This window comes from Theropithecus gelada, chromosome 4 (genome assembly GCF_003255815.1).
Source record: "Theropithecus gelada isolate Dixy chromosome 4, Tgel_1.0, whole genome shotgun sequence".
In the NCBI taxonomy this organism is placed as follows: Eukaryota; Metazoa; Chordata; class Mammalia; order Primates; family Cercopithecidae; genus Theropithecus; species Theropithecus gelada.
In genome coordinates this window covers 16,948,932-16,967,699 of record NC_037671.1, presented here as the reverse complement: position 1 = coordinate 16,967,699, position 18,768 = coordinate 16,948,932, and the positions used below count along the sequence as shown (strand labels likewise).

General features: G+C 38.2%; 1 protein-coding gene and 1 pseudogene across 8 annotated transcripts in view; both read right to left on the bottom strand.

The window, feature by feature from the left end:
- RNF182 (ring finger protein 182) overlaps positions 1–18,768 on the bottom strand; it is a 58,082-nt gene that overhangs the window by 24,454 nt on the left and 14,860 nt on the right. Inside the window, exon 2 of one of the 8 annotated variants that reach the window (XM_025382822.1) lies at positions 12,400–12,521. The exons of the other annotated variants lie outside the window; for them this stretch is intronic. The gene's annotated coding sequence lies outside the window, so the exon portion shown is untranslated. The remainder of the gene's footprint in view (positions 1–12,399; positions 12,522–18,768) is intronic. 8 annotated transcript variants of the gene reach the window in all.
- On the bottom strand, positions 5,640–6,208 carry LOC112622845 (annotated as a pseudogene).

The following is an 18,768-nucleotide window of genomic DNA, read 5'->3' as shown; positions in this document are numbered from 1 at the left end:
AAATGGCACCATCATGGATCGTAAAGCTGCAGACAGAGACCACTCATAGAATTTACAGTAACAGTACAACTGAGACATGGAAACCATTCTGCCATGCAGCACATAACGCATCAAAGGCCCTGTGGTTGCAGTGCAACTGTTAACCAACACCAGCCATGGGGCTCCTCCTGTGTACCCACAGGACCTAAGTCTAGAAAGACTGAAACACCAAGTATGTCAAAAAGCCATGATTTCATGATGATACTTTAAAAACAAAATGAACACCTTTGGAAGATGTGAGGAAAATAACCCACTCTGAAACCAAATAACCAAGGGAAAGACACAAGAATTTATTCTGCCTTTTCTTTATATGCAGCTTCCTTTCTGTTATGCCTTTAAAGTAACCAAATAATTGATGAGGTAAAATTCTTTATAGAAGCATTTCAACCAATGATGATGGAACTGTATTATTTTGCAATCCTCAGTAAAATAATCTAGATCAGGAGTTGGCAGATAACTCCCAGTAAGTCAAATCTAATCTGGTAAATGTTTTATAGGCACGCAGTTGTGCCCATTCATGCACATACTGTCCAAGGCTGCATTCCTACCACAATGACAGAGACCATATTGACCCTCAAAGCCAAAACTATTTACTATCTGGCCCTTTACATAAAAAGTTTACTAACCCCTAACCTAGAAATTAATTACCAATGGCTGCCAAAATCACAAAGCAAAAAGCAGATAAGGAGGCGGATGACACATGGGTCAGGCTTACAACACCTGTGCTCACTGATGGGGCTTCACACAACAAAGGGAGGGACAAGGCAACAGGTGCCTCCCGATGCCATTAAGTGGGAAGCGTACGGCACCCCCACCTTCATAGGCCTTCTTGCCAAAAATCTGAAAATACGATCAAACCTCAGGTTCTTATTACCTGTTCATAGCAAATACAGCGGACAGAAAAATGAATTAAAGTACATGGGGATGTAGTTAGTTAAAATTCTGACTGTGGGAAATTCTACAGGAAAGGATCCAGTTTCTTCAATGAATAAATTGCAAGGAAAAAAAGAGGGGTGAACCCACAGACCAAGGATGCCCAATCTTTCAGTTTCCTGTGCCACACTGTAAGGAGAATTGTCTTGGGCAACACATAAAATACACTAATGCTAATGATACCCAAAGAGCTACAAAAAGTTAAATTTAAATTTTGAAATCTCATAATGTTTTCAGAAAGTTTATGAATTTGTGTTGAACAACATTCAAAGCTGTCCTGGCAGCATGTGGCCCACAGGCCACAGGTTAGACAAGCTTGCTATAGACTAAAAGAAGCCTAAGAGATTTATTAGCTAAATACATGAGTAGTCCTTTTTGGATTCTAATTCTAACTGACCAATGGGGAAGGAGGGAATTTACAGGACAATAAGGGAAATTTGAATACCAATATTTCATGACAGTAAGGAATTACTCTGCAATTGTTTTCTGGTGTGATAATGACATTGTGGTCATATTATTTAAAGGCAAGTCTCTTCAATGTTTTGAAGATACATACTGGGGTTTCACAGATGAAATAATATGACATCTGGGCTTTGTTTCAAAATAATCCAATGGGGAGGGGGGCAGATAAATGAAGCAAGATTGGCCATGTGTTGATCACTGTTGAGGCTGAATGATAAGTAAAAAGGGATTCATTATACCATTTTCTCTACTTTTGAATATGCTTAAACTTTTTCCATAATAAAAAGATAAAAATAAAATCATTAGCAAAGCTTTCTCTCTACTTTCCAACATCTGTGCTCATGGATGCTTTGTTTCTCCCCCTGCCCATCTACCACGTATATTCATTCATTAAACAAATGCCTACTGAATGTTTAGTACAGCATAAGCCCTGGGCTAGGTGCTGGCGATGGCCTCACCTTCAAGAAGTGTACATTCTAGAGGGGGAGCCCAATAAGGAACTCAGCCTAACCACACTTGATGGTCAATGCTGCGTGAGCAGGACCCACAGGGTTCTAAGGAATGCAGAGAAGGGGCATCTATGCCTTCCCATGTTCCTCATTCCCATCCCTTAATATTCTTTAACAGTATGGCTCATCTCTCCTGATTGTCTACTTTGCTCTTCTGAGGAGAGATTTCCTTTCTTTAAGTGGCCGTGACTTATAAGCCAGAGGCTTCACATTGCCTATTCCATGACTCATTAATATAAAACACTGGACTCTTCCTCCACTCTGTCCCCCACATGCCTTTGACTTCTGTGGTAAGTACCCTGACAGCCCCAAAATCCCATCCTCACCCAGTGCTATCCTACTTACTTCCTGCTCCATAGTCAGTAACAAGTGACACCCCACCCCCACCCCCCGCCATACACATACACCCAGGGCGGTACTAATCCCTTTGTTCTACATATTTACTACTAACTCACCTGTCCACTGTGTGACTGAATGGAATGAAACGCCACACAGTTTCCACACCAAGAGATCTGTCAGAGGTGTTCAAACTAGAGTGACTCCATCTTGCACAGGGGATGGGTAAAATGATGCTGTGAGACCTACTGGCTGCATTCCTAGGAGACTAGGCATTCTTAGTCACAGGATATTAACAGTTAAGGGAAGAAGTTAATAATGTTTATTGAACAGACCCAGGACTTAACAAACCCAGGAAATAACAGACCCAAGAAATGTCCTGATGTCCTGTCTTACGAACAAAAGCAGTCTTAGTTTAAGAGTAAGTTTTCCAATAAGACTCTGTCTCAAAAAGAAAAAAGAATAAGTTTTGCTTTAAAAATAATATTCTTGTGAAAGTAGTTACACAGAGATTAACAATCCTTTGTCACAAGTCCTTGTAGTAGAGCACATCTCCCCATGACTTTTTGCTTTGTTATCTTATATATAAACGAGCACTGTACCTAACTAAGGCAGATGTGTTCCTCCTCTCGCTCTTGGGAATGCCCTGGTCTCTACGGAGTAGTCACCCTTTTATTCCCTTACTTTCTTAATGAACTTGCTTTCACTTTATTCCGTGGACTCACCTCCAATTCTTTCCTGCGCAAGATCCAAGAACCCTCTCTTGGGGTCTGGACTGGGACCCCCTTTTCAGTAACATATTCTGTGATGAGCCATGAAGGGATGATACTGGAGAGACCCCCACTTAACCAAAGGAAAATCGTCTGCACAGCACCAATTGGCCAACTTTGGATAAGTGGTAGGATACATTTCATCCCAGGTGAAGGACAAAGTTGGGTTAAAGGCCCAGCTCAGAAGGGTTAGCATCCCTCCTGAGACATAAGGGGTTAGAGAATCCTCTCAGTAAGGCCTCTTTTGGTCAAAAATGGATTTGACACTATGGGATGTTGACCGCTTTTCTCTTTGGATTAATCTGCCTTGAACTCTTTGCTGACGGCTGTGGGTGACAGGATTAGGCATGTACAGGATTGTCGGACACTGGGAAGCTTTCTCTCCCACAAAGGGGGAAATGTGAGAGCTGATGGGCCTGCTGGAGAAGATCTCTTCACAATTGACAAGCAGCTGCCTAGACTTCTGATTCAGTGTTGCTGCACTGGGTGGGTCTTTCCCTGGCCTCCCTGAGCTCCTTGCCTCCCTGCCCCACCACAGGCAATGCTTTTCGCCCTTCCCTTTCCTCTCTCTCTTTCTCTCCTTTCTCTTTACTATCTTTTCTGTCATGCAGGGCAACTGTCCGCTTCTCTATCTTGCCCAGAGACCACATGTTGAAACTCCTGGTTAGAGGTCATTCCACCCCACTTTAAGTGGATCAAAGATGACGGGTTGACAGGGGCCAACAGGGGAAAGTTTGAGCCTTGCCAGGTTGATGCTGGGTGCTGACTGGGGTGACTGGTATCTATGTTTGTCATGTGTATTTTGCTCCGGACAAAATGGAAAATGTTCATTTGTTTCCCCCACAGAGCCTGTTGGGTGGAATCTTGCAAAACTGAGAGGCTTTGCCTACGCGTCCATGAAATGGAAAAAGATGATTTTCTTTTGTAACGTGGCTTGGACCCCACAGCTATGGGGCAACAAGCAAGACTATCGAAGCCACTCAGAGAAAGGTAACTCAGAAACCTATCACGCTGGCAAAAAAGTAAGAATTTCCTACCACTCAGGCTTCTGGTCTGTCTGTCTGTGAAAACTGGTTAAACGAATGGTCAAAATCACTTGCATTTTGAGAGTTTTAGCCTTGGTGTCTAATAACCAGGTAGGACATATACTTTTAGGGATAGCTAATGGCAGCTGTGAGGGAGGAATACTCTGCACTTGGCACACTGGGATCAGAGAAGCATGTTCTTGACCACCTGGAAGGTATGGAAATGTCCCCAGCCCTACTGAGAGATAAGACTCCCATAGGGGATGGGCTAATTCTCTCTTTTTGGGGATCAAGGATCCAGTATAAAAATGGGACTTTTAATTTTGGAGGATCTGTTTTGACTTCCAACTGTGCCTGCTTATTAGGCCCTAGAAATTGCATGCCTTTCTGGTCCTGTTCCTTGAAGGGCTTCAGCCTGAAGCCAGTAATCCAATTAAGAAACTTAAAACTGGCAAATAAAAAAAATTATAACTATTAGATGTTCTTCCATCTGTGTATTTATATGTGTTATGTGTGTGATGTTTACATATGAAAGAGCTCTGGTTAACTGACTTAAAGAAAAATAAGTGGCTGGGTACAGTGGCTCACACCTGTAATCTCAGCACTTTGGAAGGCTGAGGTGGGCAGATCACCTGAGGCCAGGTGTTTAAGACCAGCTTGGTCAACGTGGTGAAACTCCATCTTTACTAAAAATACAAAAGTTAGCCAGGTGTGGTGGCACACGCCTATAGTCCCAGCTACTCAGGAGGCTGAGGCAGGAGAATCACTTGAACTCAAGAGCCGGCAATTGCAGTGAGCTGAGATTGCACCACTGCACTCCAGCCTGGGCAACAGAACAAGATTCTATCTCAAAAAAAATAAAGGGGGGTGCAGGTGTGGTGGCTCATGCCTGTAATCTCAGCACTTTGGGAAGCCAAGGCAGGCGGATCACCTGAGGTCAGGAGTTCAAGACCAGCCTGAACAACATGGTGAAACTTCATCTCTACTAAAAATACAAAAATTAGCCATGTGTGGTGGTGTGTGCCTGTAATCCCAGGTGCTTGGGAGGTTGAGGCACGAGAATTGTTTGAACCCAGGAGGTGGAGGTTGCAGTGAGCCAAGACTGCACCATCACACTCCAGGCTGGGAGACAGAGCAGAACTCTGTCAAAAAAAAAAAAAAAAAAAAAAAGAAGAAGAAAAGAAAAGAGGCCTGAATAATTATTTTAAGTTAGATAGAATAAAGCTAAAAATTTGAGCAAATGGTGGAAGGTTTGTAAAAAAATTAATCTTGTAAAAGAAATTCTGTGTGTGAACAAAGTGACTAAAATTAAAAGGATATTGTTTAGTTTTTCCATAAATTGAATATTGGAAAAACGCACAACAGGGTTAGATTAGAGCACTGACCTACTCTTCAGCAAAAAATTGTTTAAGTTTTAAAACTTTTATAAGTTTAACATTGGCACTGTATGTTTACCTATTCGTTGGTACAATTTACATGAAGTTTTATATTTACCCATTTTTGCGAAGATATCATGTACACAAAGATACATATTCAATAGCTGAGAAACAAGTGAAACTTCTGATCTATACTTTCAGGTTTGTTCAATCATAATACTTTGATAAGGATCATCATCATACCAGTTTTTCGTCTCTTCCAGAAGGAAGTCATCATTTTATCTAAGAGTTTACTCTGGGTTTTACTGCAGAACACAGATTCCCTCAATCGCTTTTGTTTCTTGCAAGTGTCTTTTTCTATAATTTTTTCTTATAACCAGCCTTTCTCTTCAACCAAAGGCCAGAATGAAGTCGAAGAAACCTATAGATGACAGCTTTCACAGTCTTTCCCTTGCCTTTTTGTGTACAGACGAATGTTAGAGATCTGACTGGCAGCTTCAGGACACTTGGAAGCAAAGGGGCTGCTCTATTAAAGATCACTGCAGGATGCCCACATGTCAGGTTTCTGACAGATGTGGTAAGTCTGGGAGTGGAGGAAACAACTGGTGTCTGAATATGACTAAAACGTCCAGTAGACAATGCAGAAATAAGAGAGGCATTCTTGACACAATTTTGGTAGGCTGAAGATGCCAAAACATTCGGGGCTATAAGATTCCTGAAGCTGCTCTCACTACACTGGCAAAGGCAAAGGCAGCCATCTTGCCATCAACAAAAAATGTAAAGGATTACAAAAGGTTTATGAGAATCTTACTTTACAGTCAAACTGATTCGGAGTGAGTAGGTTTGGTCCGTATGATTTTATTAAAAATTGGATTTGACATTAATAGTACATCAACACAAAAGCAAAATTTGGCTTTCTCTTTTGAACAAGATTTTCATGTAATATTTAAATATAAAATATTTTTGCCTTTTGAATAAAGAAAAAAAAGAAAGGCGAGAAAAGAGACATTATTTGGAAAGCTAACTCTTCCCTCTATCAATGGGTAAAAGTTTCTGCCTTTTATAAATCTTTAAGTTATCATTTTGGCTAAATAAATGACTTACGGTGACCTGAGATTCTATTTGATAACATAACGTGTTTTACACCTTTGCTATTTAACAAACTTTCCAAAATCAAATTATAAATTAAGTCTTTCCTGACTTGATAATCCTTTTAGATATGAGGTCCCCTGAAGTTAAATAATGGCATATTTGACTTATTTGACATACTAAAATCATATACAAAGTATTGTCAAATACAAAATGGCATCGGACATTCTTTGGGTTATTTATATGTGTCATTGGTATGTGTTCCAAAATTATGCACAACTACAATAATTCTTGTATAACTTAGTATATGTTATCATTAATAGTTATAATTGTTATCTTAAATTATTGTGTGCCACAAGGGTAGCCAAATTTCCTTGTCAATTGTGTCTGACTATAGCTGCCCTAAGACTTTTTGTCATCCACAAGCAATTGTCTTGTTTTGATTCTCTTCAAAAGGCAGTTTATAATCAGCTATAGGACTCTGACAAGTACTCTTATAAAGCAGGACTTTGACAGCTTTGAAATGTATGCCATTAAAATAGAAGAAAACTCCCAAGACTCTTGGAAAACTAATGTATTCATAAATATTGAGAAAAACAGGAATTGCATAGACAACTAATAAAAGACCAAAATAATCTATTTATGACTTTTTGCCTTTCTGTTTTGTTTTTCAGAGTCAAGAAAACTTTTATTTTGAGCTATTTACAGCTTTTAACAATTGAGTATAATATACTACTGTAAACAAAATTTAGAGCACGTTTCGTTCTCTCTACCTGATTTCTCCCAAATTTGGAAACTATTTGTGAGTATTTTTAACTTACAGTGATATAGCTATTTACATAAGTCCAGTAAGACTTTTTCCTTTGTGACAAGACACAATTGGAGACACTAGTTATTTTGCCAAGGCTTTGACTGGAATGACTGACATGCTTTCAAATGCAAACAGACTGCTTTAAGGAATCAAAATTCATTTATAGAGCCAATTAAAGCCCCTAAGAAAACTGACCTCATATCTTGAGCCTTGTACAGGACTCTTGAGCCTTGCACAGGGCTCCTGACCTGTGGTAAGTAAAGAATGTCACTTTCTGACAGGCCCTGGAGCCCCAAATATCTTGGGACCCCCCAGAGAAGAGAAACTTACCCAACTCATATTTGCACATATAAATCCATGACTGGTCTCAAGGCTTTAAAAAGTCTAACCTAAGATTAGATTATAGAACACAGTTCCATCAAAGTCAAAAGACACTATATGGCAAATTATTATTCTTGCTTCACTTTATACAAACAACCAGGCCACATACAATAAGACTAAAATTTATTTTGCAAACAAATCAGTCCTACCATGGTTTGTTTTAATAAAAATAGGGACTGGAGATAGAAAAATTACGTTTCACAAACTATGGAACACCTGTTATTAGACTCTAGTCTCGTCCATTGTTTTTGAGTTTTTTCTGCAATTTAGACTGACCCTGCTTATTCCTGTGAACCAACCAGTGATCTCTGGTTGCTGCTCAAAAGAAACAAGCGGCATAAGTAACATAAAAATCTGAATTAATATTCTAATTCTGGACACATAATGAAATCAGCTAGCAACCCCATATCACCTTGGTTCCCACAATTCCCCAGTTCATAGAGAGCTGTCTTATTTAGTTTATTTGAGACAATTTTACTGATTTCGCTTTACAGTTCTAGAATATATTGCTGTGGTACTCTTTGTCTATAATTTAGAAGAAGCTTATTCAGTGTTTTCTTAAATACTTATTAATCTTCCAGGTATCATCTTTCATCAGGACTCAGAGTTTTGAATGATCTTCACCATACTAACACTTTCTGACTAAACTCCTCCCAACTCTAAATACAAGAGACCCTAAATATTGTTAGGCAGGAACATCATAGCCCCTGTTCAGCCTGAAGAAGCTACAGAAGATAAATTTCTATCCCTCTGCAACCTTTAGGATTAAGGCTCCCCTTATAAATGGGAGGCGGGAAATGTGCCAGAGGCATTCAAACCAGAGTGACTCCATCTTGAATTAGGGCTGGGTAAAATGAGGCTGAGACCTACAGTGCTGCATTCCCAGGAGGCTAGACTTTTTAGTCATAGGATATTTACAGTTAAGGGAAGAAGTGAGTAATGTTTACTGAATAGACCCAGGACATAACAAACCCAGGAAATAACAGACCCAGGAAATGTGCTGATGTCCCAATATCTTATGAACAAAAGCATTCTTAGTTTAAGAATAAGTTTTGCATGAAGGAGATAGAGACACAAAAAACCCTCCAAAAAATCAATGAATCCAGGAGTTGGTTTTTTGAAAAGATCAACAAAATTGACAGACCACTAGCAAGACTAATAAAGAAGAAAAGAGAGAAGAATCAAATCGACGCAATTAAAAATGATAAAGGGGATATCACCACCGACCCCACAGAAATACAAACTACCATCAGAGAATACTATAAACGCCTCTACGCAAATAAACTGGAAAACCTAGAAGAAATGGATAATTTCCTGGACACTTACACTCTTCCAAGACTAAACCAGGAAGAAGTTGAATCCCTGAATAGACCAATAGTAGGCTCTGAAATTGAGGCAATAATTAATAGCCTACCAACCAAAAAAAGTCCAGGACCAGATGGATTCACAGCTGAATTCTACCAGAGGTATAAGGAGGAGTTGGTACCATTCCTTCTGAAACTATTCCAATCAATAGAAAAAGAGGGAATCCTCCCTAACTCATTTTATGAGGCCAACATCATCCTGATACCAAAGCCTGGCAGAGACACAACGAAAAAAGAGAATTTTAGACCAATATCCCTGATGAACATCGATGCAAAAATCCTCAATAAAATACTGGCAAACCGGATTCAACAACACATCAAAAAGCTTATCCACCATGATCAAGTGGGCTTCATCCCTGGGATGCAAGGCTGGTTCAACATTCGCAAATCAATAAACATAATCCAGCATATAAACGGAACCAAAGACAAGAACCACATGATTATCTCAATAGATGCAGAAAAGGCTTTTGACAAAATTCAACAGCCCTTCATGCTAAAAACGCTCAATAAATTCGGTATTGATGGAACGTACCTCAAAATAATAAGAGCTATTTATGACAAACCCACAGCCAATATCATACTGAATGGGCAAAAACTGGAAAAATTCCCTTTGAAAACTGGCACAAGACAGGGATGCCCTCTCTCACCACTCCTATTCAACATAGTGTTGGAAGTTCTGGCTAGGGCAATTAGGCAAGAGAAAGAAATCAGGGGTATTCAGTTAGGAAAAGAAGAAGTCAAATTGTCCCTGTTTGCAGATGACATGATTGTATATTTAGAAAACCCCATTGTCTCAGCCCAAAATCTCCTTAAGCTGATAAGCAACTTCAGCAAAGTCTCAGGATACAAAATTAATGTGCAAAAATCACAAGCATTCTTATACACCAATAACAGACAAACACAGAGCCAAATCATGAATGAACTTCCATTCACAATTGCTTCAAAGAGAATAAAATACCTAGGAATCCAACTTACAAGGGATGTAAAGGACCTCTTCAAGGAGAACTACAAACCACTGCTCAGTGAAATCAAAGAGGACACAAACAAATGGAAGAACATACCATGCTCATGGATAGGAAGAATCAATATCGTGAAAATGGCCATACTGCCCAAGGTAATTTATAGATTCAATGCCATCCCCATCAAGCTACCAATGAGTTTCTTCACAGGATTGGAAAAAACTGCTTTAAAGTTCATATGGAACCAAAAAAGAGCCTGCATCTCCAAGACAATCCTAAGTCAAAAGAACAAAGCTGGAGGCATCACGCTACCTGACTTCAAACTATACTACAAGGCTACAGTAACCAAAACAGCATGGTACTGGTACCAAAACAGAGATATAGACCAATGGAACAGAATAGAGTCCTCAGAAATAATACCACACATCTACAGCCATCTGATCTTTGACAAACCTCAGAAAAACAAGAAATGGGGAAAGGATTCCCTATTTAATAAATGGTGCTGGGAAAATTGGCTAGCCATCAGCAGAAAGCTGAAACTGGATCCTTTCCTTACTCCTTATACGAAAATTAATTCAAGATGGATTAGAGACTTAAATGTTAGACCTAATACCATAAAAATCCTAGAGGAAAACCTAGGTAGTACCATTCAGGACATAGGCATGGGCAAAGACTTCATGTCTAAAACACCAAAAGCAACGGCAGCAAAAGCTAAAATTGACAAATGGGATCTAATTAAACTAAAGAGCTTCTGCACAGCAAAAGAAACTACCATCAGAGTGAACAGGCAACCTACAGAATGGGAGAAAATTTTTGCAATCTACTCATCTGACAAAGGGCTAATATCCAGAACCTACAAAGAACTCAAACAAATTTACAAGAAAAAAACAAACAACCCCATCAAAAAGTGGGCAAAGGATATGAACAGACATTTCTCAAAAGAAGACATTCATACAGCCAACAGACATATGAAAAAATGCTCATCATCACTGGCCATCAGAGAAATGCAAATCAAAACCACAATGAGATACCATCTCACACCAGTTAGAATGGCGATCATTAAAAAGTCAGGAAACAACAGGTGCTGGAGAGGATGTAGAGAAATAGGAACACTTTTACACTGTTGGTGGGATTGTAAACTAGTTCAACCATTATGGAAAACAGTATGGCGATTCCTCAAGGATCTAGAACTAGATGTACCATATGACCCAGCCATCCCATTACTGGGGATATACCCAAAGGATTATAAATTATGCTGCTATAAAGACACATGCACACGTATGTTTATTGCAGCACTATTCACAATAGCAAAGACTTGGAATCAACCCAAATGTCCATCAGTGACAGATTGGATTAAGAAAATGTGGCACATATACACCATGGAATACTATGCAGCCATAAAAAAGGATGAGTTTGCGTCCTTTGTAGGGACATGGATGCAGCTGGAAACCATCATTCTTAGCAAACTATCACAAGAACAGAAAACCAAACACCGCATGTTCTCACTCATAGGTGGGAACTGAACAATGAGATCACTTGGACTCAGGAAGGGGAACATCACACACCGGGGCCTATCATGGGGAGGGGGGAGGGGGGAGGGATTGCATTGGGAGTTATACCTGATGTAAATGACGAGTTGATGGGTGCAGCAGACCAACATGGCACAAGTATACATATGTAACAAACCTGCACGTTATGCACATGTACCCTACAACTTAAAGTATGATAATAATAAATAAATTTAAAAAAAAAAAAAAAAAAAGAATAAGTTTTGCAGTCAGGCACGGTGGCTCATGCCTGGAATCTTAACACTTTGGGAGATCAAGGCAGGTGGATCACCTGAGGTCAGGAGTTTGAGACTAGCCTGGTCAACATGGTGAAACCCCATTTCTACTAAAAATATAAAAATTAGCCAGGCGTAATAAAGCACATGCCTGTAGTCCCAGCTGCTCAGGAGGCTGAGGCAGGAGAATTGCTTCAACCTAGGAGGCAGAGGTTGCAGTGAGTTGAGATCGTGCCATTGCACTCTAGCCTGGGCAACAGAGTGGGACTCCATCTCAAAAATAATAATAATAATAATAATAATAATATTTTGCTTTTAAGATAATATAGATTCTTTCCAAAGTAGTTACACAAAGATTAACAATACTTTGTCACAAACCCTTGCAGTAAAGTACATCTCCCCATGACTTTTTCCTTTGTTATATAGAAATAAGCACTGTACCTAAGGCAGACGTGTTTCTCCTCTTGCTTTTGAGAATGCCCTAGTCTGTCTATGAAATAGTCACCCTTTAATTCCTTTACTTTCTTAAAGTACTTGTTTTCACTTTACACTGTGGACTCACCTCGAATTCTTTCTTGCACAAGATCCAAGAACCCTCTCTTGAGGTCTGGTTGGGACCCCTTTCTGGTAACAGATCCACTGGTGTAATCAGAATGAATGGGATGCCAAAAAGGCAGAGGAAAACTGTCAAGATGAAATTAAGGCACAGCAGTAATAGACTATAACAAGGGAATAAACATTTTACCGTTTAACACTAAAAACAGCATAAACTAATAGGTATTAACATAAGTAAGGGAAGAGGTCTATGTCAATCTTTGAAATTGTTAAAACATTGTAGTGACAAAAAAATTTTAAGGTTCGTTTGTTTATCCACGTTGGTTGTTTTGTTGTTGTTGTCATGTTGCTGTTACTATATTTTTGCCTGACCTATAGCATCACACAAAACACTTTAGACAGAAGTGTTTAAAACAGAAAGCTCTGCAAAATCACCTGATTGGGCTCTGAGGGGCACTGCTGAGGTACCATAATCTCCCCATAAGGGCAATTCCAACGTTTAAGGTTATTTGCTAAAAGAATGCACTGGCAACGAGGTGGCAGTTTCACGTTTGATACATTTTGTGATGACAACATCTGAGGGTAAATCCCCAAAGTGGGCCACAATAATTTTTGGCTAAATCAAGCCCAGCTCTCTCTAATGCACAGACTGAGATCTTGAGTAAATCACTTGGGTAAATCACAAACTTTCTGGGTCATGGCTTTTTTATCTGAGAAATTAAGATTCTGGGCTTGATGGCTAAAGACCTTCCAGCTCCAACATTATAGGGTGATCATTATATATATAGATCATTACATATATCATATATAATTAAGAGTAACCTTTCCACATGTATTGGGGTATTAGCAGGAATTCAAGTGACAACTGAGGGCATTTCTACCCTAAGAAAGCAAAGCTCGGCCGGGCGCGGTGGCTCAAGCCTGTAATCCCAGCACTTTGGGAGGCCGAGACGGGCGGATCACGAGGTCAGGAGATCGAGACCACCCTGGCTAACACGGTGAAACCCCGTCTCAACTAAAAATACAAGAAAATTAGCCGGGCGAGGTGGTCGGCGCCTGTAGTCCCAGCTACTTGGGAGGCTGAGGCAGGAGAATGGCGTGAACCCGGGGGGGGCGGAGCTTGCAGTGAGCCGAGATCGCGCCACTGCACTCCAGCCTGGGGCACAGAGCAAGACTCCGTCTCAAAAAAAAAAAGAAAACAAAGCTCTACTAAGATTCTTATGTTCTCACTCCTCAATGTTTATTAAGCCCGGCTAAATGTTCTTCTTAGGATCAGCCACTTAGTAAGCAGCTTAGCAATCTTAACTGTTATTAATGTAAATCACTTCTGAGGAAAGCAAATTGCTATATAACAATATTAAAATAAATACTGATGATCAGAGTCATTTGAAGTAAAAAACAATCTGAGTTGGAATCCCAACTCCACTGATCACTAACTATATGACCCTGAACATGTTATTTAAAATATCTGTGCTTCTGTCTCTTGATTGTAACATACAGACAGTACTGACCTCACAGGTGTATTGAAACGATTAAGTAGAAATAACAGATATAGCAGACCTGGTTAACTAAACACTAGTTCTTTCTCGGCCAGTGCTGGACGTTAAATTCTTATAGGTATGCCTGATTTCCACCCCCTTTCTGGTTTCATCCTGAATTTCCATGCATAAATTACCTTTCCTTGCCCTGCATTATTGACAAAGACCCTCTCCTTGACCAAACTTTAGTCAGGCTCCTCTGAGTCCTCTTTTCAACTAGGCCTCCACTTTGGCCTATACAAACTGCAACTTTCAGCACAACCCATTTCATCAACCCTCCATACTAAGACATTTGAACAAACACTAGCTCAGGTTCTGTCAGCTCAAGGCCATGTTCCTACGATGACAACACCACCTCCTGAACATGCCTAGCTGAGAAAGCTCAGAGCTTTCTCAAATTATTTCTAAAGCCAAAATAACTTTCTGTTCATTCTAGCCAACACCTGATAATAGGTCCCTGACCTTCCTTTTCTAGAGCGTTTACTCTTGAAAGCTTGCAACTGTAAATCTTTTCCTTGTACCTTTGAGATGTAAATCCTCTACCACCCAGAAACAGCTCCTCAAGGACCTGGGAGCCACCTCTTTGAAACGTAAACATCCAGAAAGATACCTCTCCTGTTGCCCAGTTCTTGTAGGAGGGCAAGAGCCTAAGTGGTGGGCATCTTGTCCCAAATTGCAAAGCTATATTTCCTGTCCTAAAGACACAAGAACCAATTGCTTCTCCAGATAAACACCAATTAACAAACCCACATTGCCTAACTACACACACAAATCACCCTTAATGTCTTTTAGTACCTTTTGTTTAGTATATCCCAGCATTTAAAAGGGCTCCTGTCTTTTGTTCAGTTCAGTTAAGCTCTGGTAACGCTGAGGTCTCTCCCCTGCTGAAGTAGTACTGAATAAAATATGTCTTATCATTTTTTTAAAGTGTCAGCTGCAAAACTTCATTCACTTAGCAAACATTTGTTGAATACTTCCCATGTTCGAGGTACCATACAGCGATACTAACAATGAGCAAGACATTGTCACCTTCCTCAAAAAATTTGTAATTCACAGGGGGGTACAGGCATGTATGCAAAATATAGGAGTTCCAAGGCAGTAAGGTAAGTACCAATGGTACAGAGTTCTACTAGCACCTCAATATTCACTTACCCAGTAGCCTACATGATTTACTGCTTAAAAAAAAAAAAGTCCTATTTTTATATCTCCATCAAAAAAACACAGACTTCAGCCAGGCACAGTGGCTCAGGCCTCTAATGCTATCACTTTGGAAGGCTGAGGCAAGAGGATCACTTGAGCCCAGCAGTTCAAGAACAACTTGGACAACATAGTGAGACCCTATTTCTAAAAAAAGAAAAAAAAAAAAAAAAAAACCAGCAGGAACCACCTCTACGCACATGGTAATAACACCTTACATTGTATAGCATTTTAGCATTTTATTTTTACCAAGGGTTTAGATATATATGTTATTAAATATAATTTTTTATTTGGATGAGTAAAAGTATATATTAATAGTACTTTATAATTTAGAAACTACTTTCACCATTTAGATAAGGTAGCCACTAGTATTCCCTGATATTCCCTGAATGTAATTAAATAATTATAGCTCTATCAGGGCTGTTTGTATCTACTAATCTACCAAATAAGAATTTCAGAAAAGACAAAGAATAAGGTAAGATTTTCTTTCTCTGGTTGCAGAACTCTGTGAATTTAACTAACATCATTGAATGCTACACCTGCAATGGCTGAATTTTATGGTGTATAAGTTATACTTCCATAAAGCCCTAACAAAATAAAATAAAAATAAGAACAGAAGATGAGAACATTAGTGAATTGAAACATATGTCATTCGAAAATTTCCAAACTAAAGAGGAAAAAATACAATGGAAAATAGGAAAAAGAGTTTAGGAGTCAAATAGAACAGGGTGAAAGATCTAAAGGATATAAAATTGTACTTCTAGGAGGGGAGGAAAGTGATCAGACCAGAAGAAATACTATTTGATGAGACAGCTGCTAAGAATATTCTAAAACTGGCCAGAGGTAGTGGCTCACACCTGTAATCCCAGCACTCTGGTAGGCTGAGGCAGGTGGATCAGTTGAGGTCAGGAGTTTGAGATCAGCCTGGCCAAAATGGTAAAATCTTATCTCTACTGAAAATAAAAAAAATCAGCCAGGTGTGGTGGCACATGTAGACAGTCCCAGCTACTCAGAAGGCTGAGGAAGGAGGATCACCTGAGCCCAGGAGGCAGAGGTTGCAGTGAGCTGAGATCACACCACTTCACTCCAGCCTGGGCCACAGAGCAAGATTTTGTCTCAAAAAAAAAAATTTGTAATTAAAGAATATTCTAAAACTGATTCAAGAACCTCTATGATCCTCAAACAAGATAAATAGTAAAGAAAAAGTGCCTCAGCACATCATAATAGAACTCCTCGATACCAAAGACAAAGAAAAAAATTTTAACACACAGAGGAAAAAGGCACATCACCTCTAAAGGACTAAAGTGAGACTGACAGCCGATTTCTCAACAAAAATAATGGAAAACAGAGGACAATGAAATTACACCTTTAAAGTACTGAAAGAAACTGTCAATCTAGAATTCCACATGCAACAAAAATATGCTTCAAAAATTAAGACAAAATACTTTCAAACAGGTAAAAATAGAAATACTAAAGGGAGTTCTTTCAGCAAAAAGAAAATAATCCCAAAGGGAAACACAGACTTACATGAAGGAATGAAAATAAATGATAAATATAGATAAATACTGTATAAAACAGCAATAATAATGTATCAGGTTATTTTATTCATGTGTGGAATTAAAATGATACAACCATTCCAAAAAGAGGAAGGGGTTTATAGAGTCAAAGTATTCTAATAACACTACATCATCACGGAAGGATTAAAATACTAATTTAAAGTATATTCATAAGTGAAAATAGATGCTATAATCTCTAGGATAACAGCCAAAAGAGTAAAACACAATGTGTAACTATCAAGAAAAGAGAGAAGAAAACTGAATTAAAATTGCTTTATTAATTTTTTTAAAAGCAAGAAAGAAGAAAAGAAGAACAAAGAACGGATAGGACAGTTAGAAAATAAATAGTACAATGGGAAGTTTAAACTCAATTATATTATCAAGTACTTTACATGTAAATGAACTATTAGCTGCTCCAAAGATTGTCAGGTGAGATAAGTAAACAAAAGCCAGCTATATGCGGCTTATAAAACAAACAACTAAAAATAGAGTCAGGAAATTTAAAGTATATAAAAAGATATACCATGCAACACTAACCAACTAACAAAGGAGAGTTGGTATATACTACTATAAGACCTGTAAACAGTAAGTCAAGAACCATTATGAGAGGTACAGAGAGGAAAGGGGTATAATACACCAAGGAATTATAACAATTATAAGTTTGTATGTATTTAATAACATATCCTCAAAATATATATTTAAAAACTGACAGAATGAAAAGTAGAAAAATTCATCATCACAGTGAGAGATTTTGCTTATCCATCCCAATAATTGACAGAATAAGCAGACTGAAAAACTGTAGATAGAAACTTTGATCAATACAATTAATGAATTTGACCCAATCTATGTGCACCAAATTCTGCAACTACAACTACAGAATATGTTGTGTAGTCTATTCAAGTGCATGTCTATCACTCAGCAAAAATGATCATATCCAGGCCATAAGAATAGTCTCAAAAATATCAAAAGACTAAAATGTTAATAGCATGTTCTTTGACAATAGCTGGATTAAGCTAGAAATCAACAAGATTTTTAGAATATCCTAAACCATTGTAAATTAAGCAATAAATGTCTAATAACTTGTGGTCAAAGAAAAAAACACATGGCTATTTTTAAATATTTTGAGCAGAAAAAATGTGACAGAATTTAAGAGGATACTATTAAAGCCATGCTTAAGGAAAATGCAGAGCTTTGAATGCATATGTTAGAAAAGTTGAAAATCAATAATCTAAGTATCATTTTCACAAAGTTAGAAAAAACAGAAAACCCAAAGCCAAAAATATTAGGAAAGTACTAACTATGAACAGAAATTAATAAATTAGAAAATAAGCATACAATAGCAAAAAAAAAAAGTCAAAGTAAGTTCACTGATAAAATAATAAATTTGATAAACCCCAGGCAAGGGGGGAAGAAAGGCACAGATCGTAAATATCAAGAATGATAAGGGAGGCACTATTCAGATACTTACACCAATCTCTCTCCTAAACAAATTCTTAAACAAAATATCACCAAACTGAGTCCAACAAAACACTAAAATAATAGCACATCAGCTGAATTTATGATAGAAACGCAAAACTGTTCTAACATTTTTAAAAATGTGATTACCATATTGACAAAATAAAGGAGAAGCAAATCATATGATCATCTCAATAAATGCAGAAAATCATTTGCTAAAACTCAACACATGTTCATGATTAAAGTAACCATTAATTAGAAATGAGAATTTTCTTAATTGATAAAAAGGTTTCAACACTTCTAAGCAAGAGCCATATTTTAAATATTGAATGCTTTCCCCCTGAAATTGGGAATAAGACAAAGTACATACTATCACCATTTCTATTCAAAATTATAATTGAGGTCCTAGATAGAGCAATGAGGCAATAAAAAAAAGTGAAAGAGATAAGAATCAGACAAGAAAGAAACAAAGCTCTTTATCCATCACATACAGTGATTTTGCACATAGAAAATCCAAATAATTCTACAAATAAGTTATTAAGATTAAGAACTGAATACAGCAAAATCCCTGGAATCAAGGTCAAGATACAAAAATGTATTTATATACACAAGAAACAAAAAATTACAAGG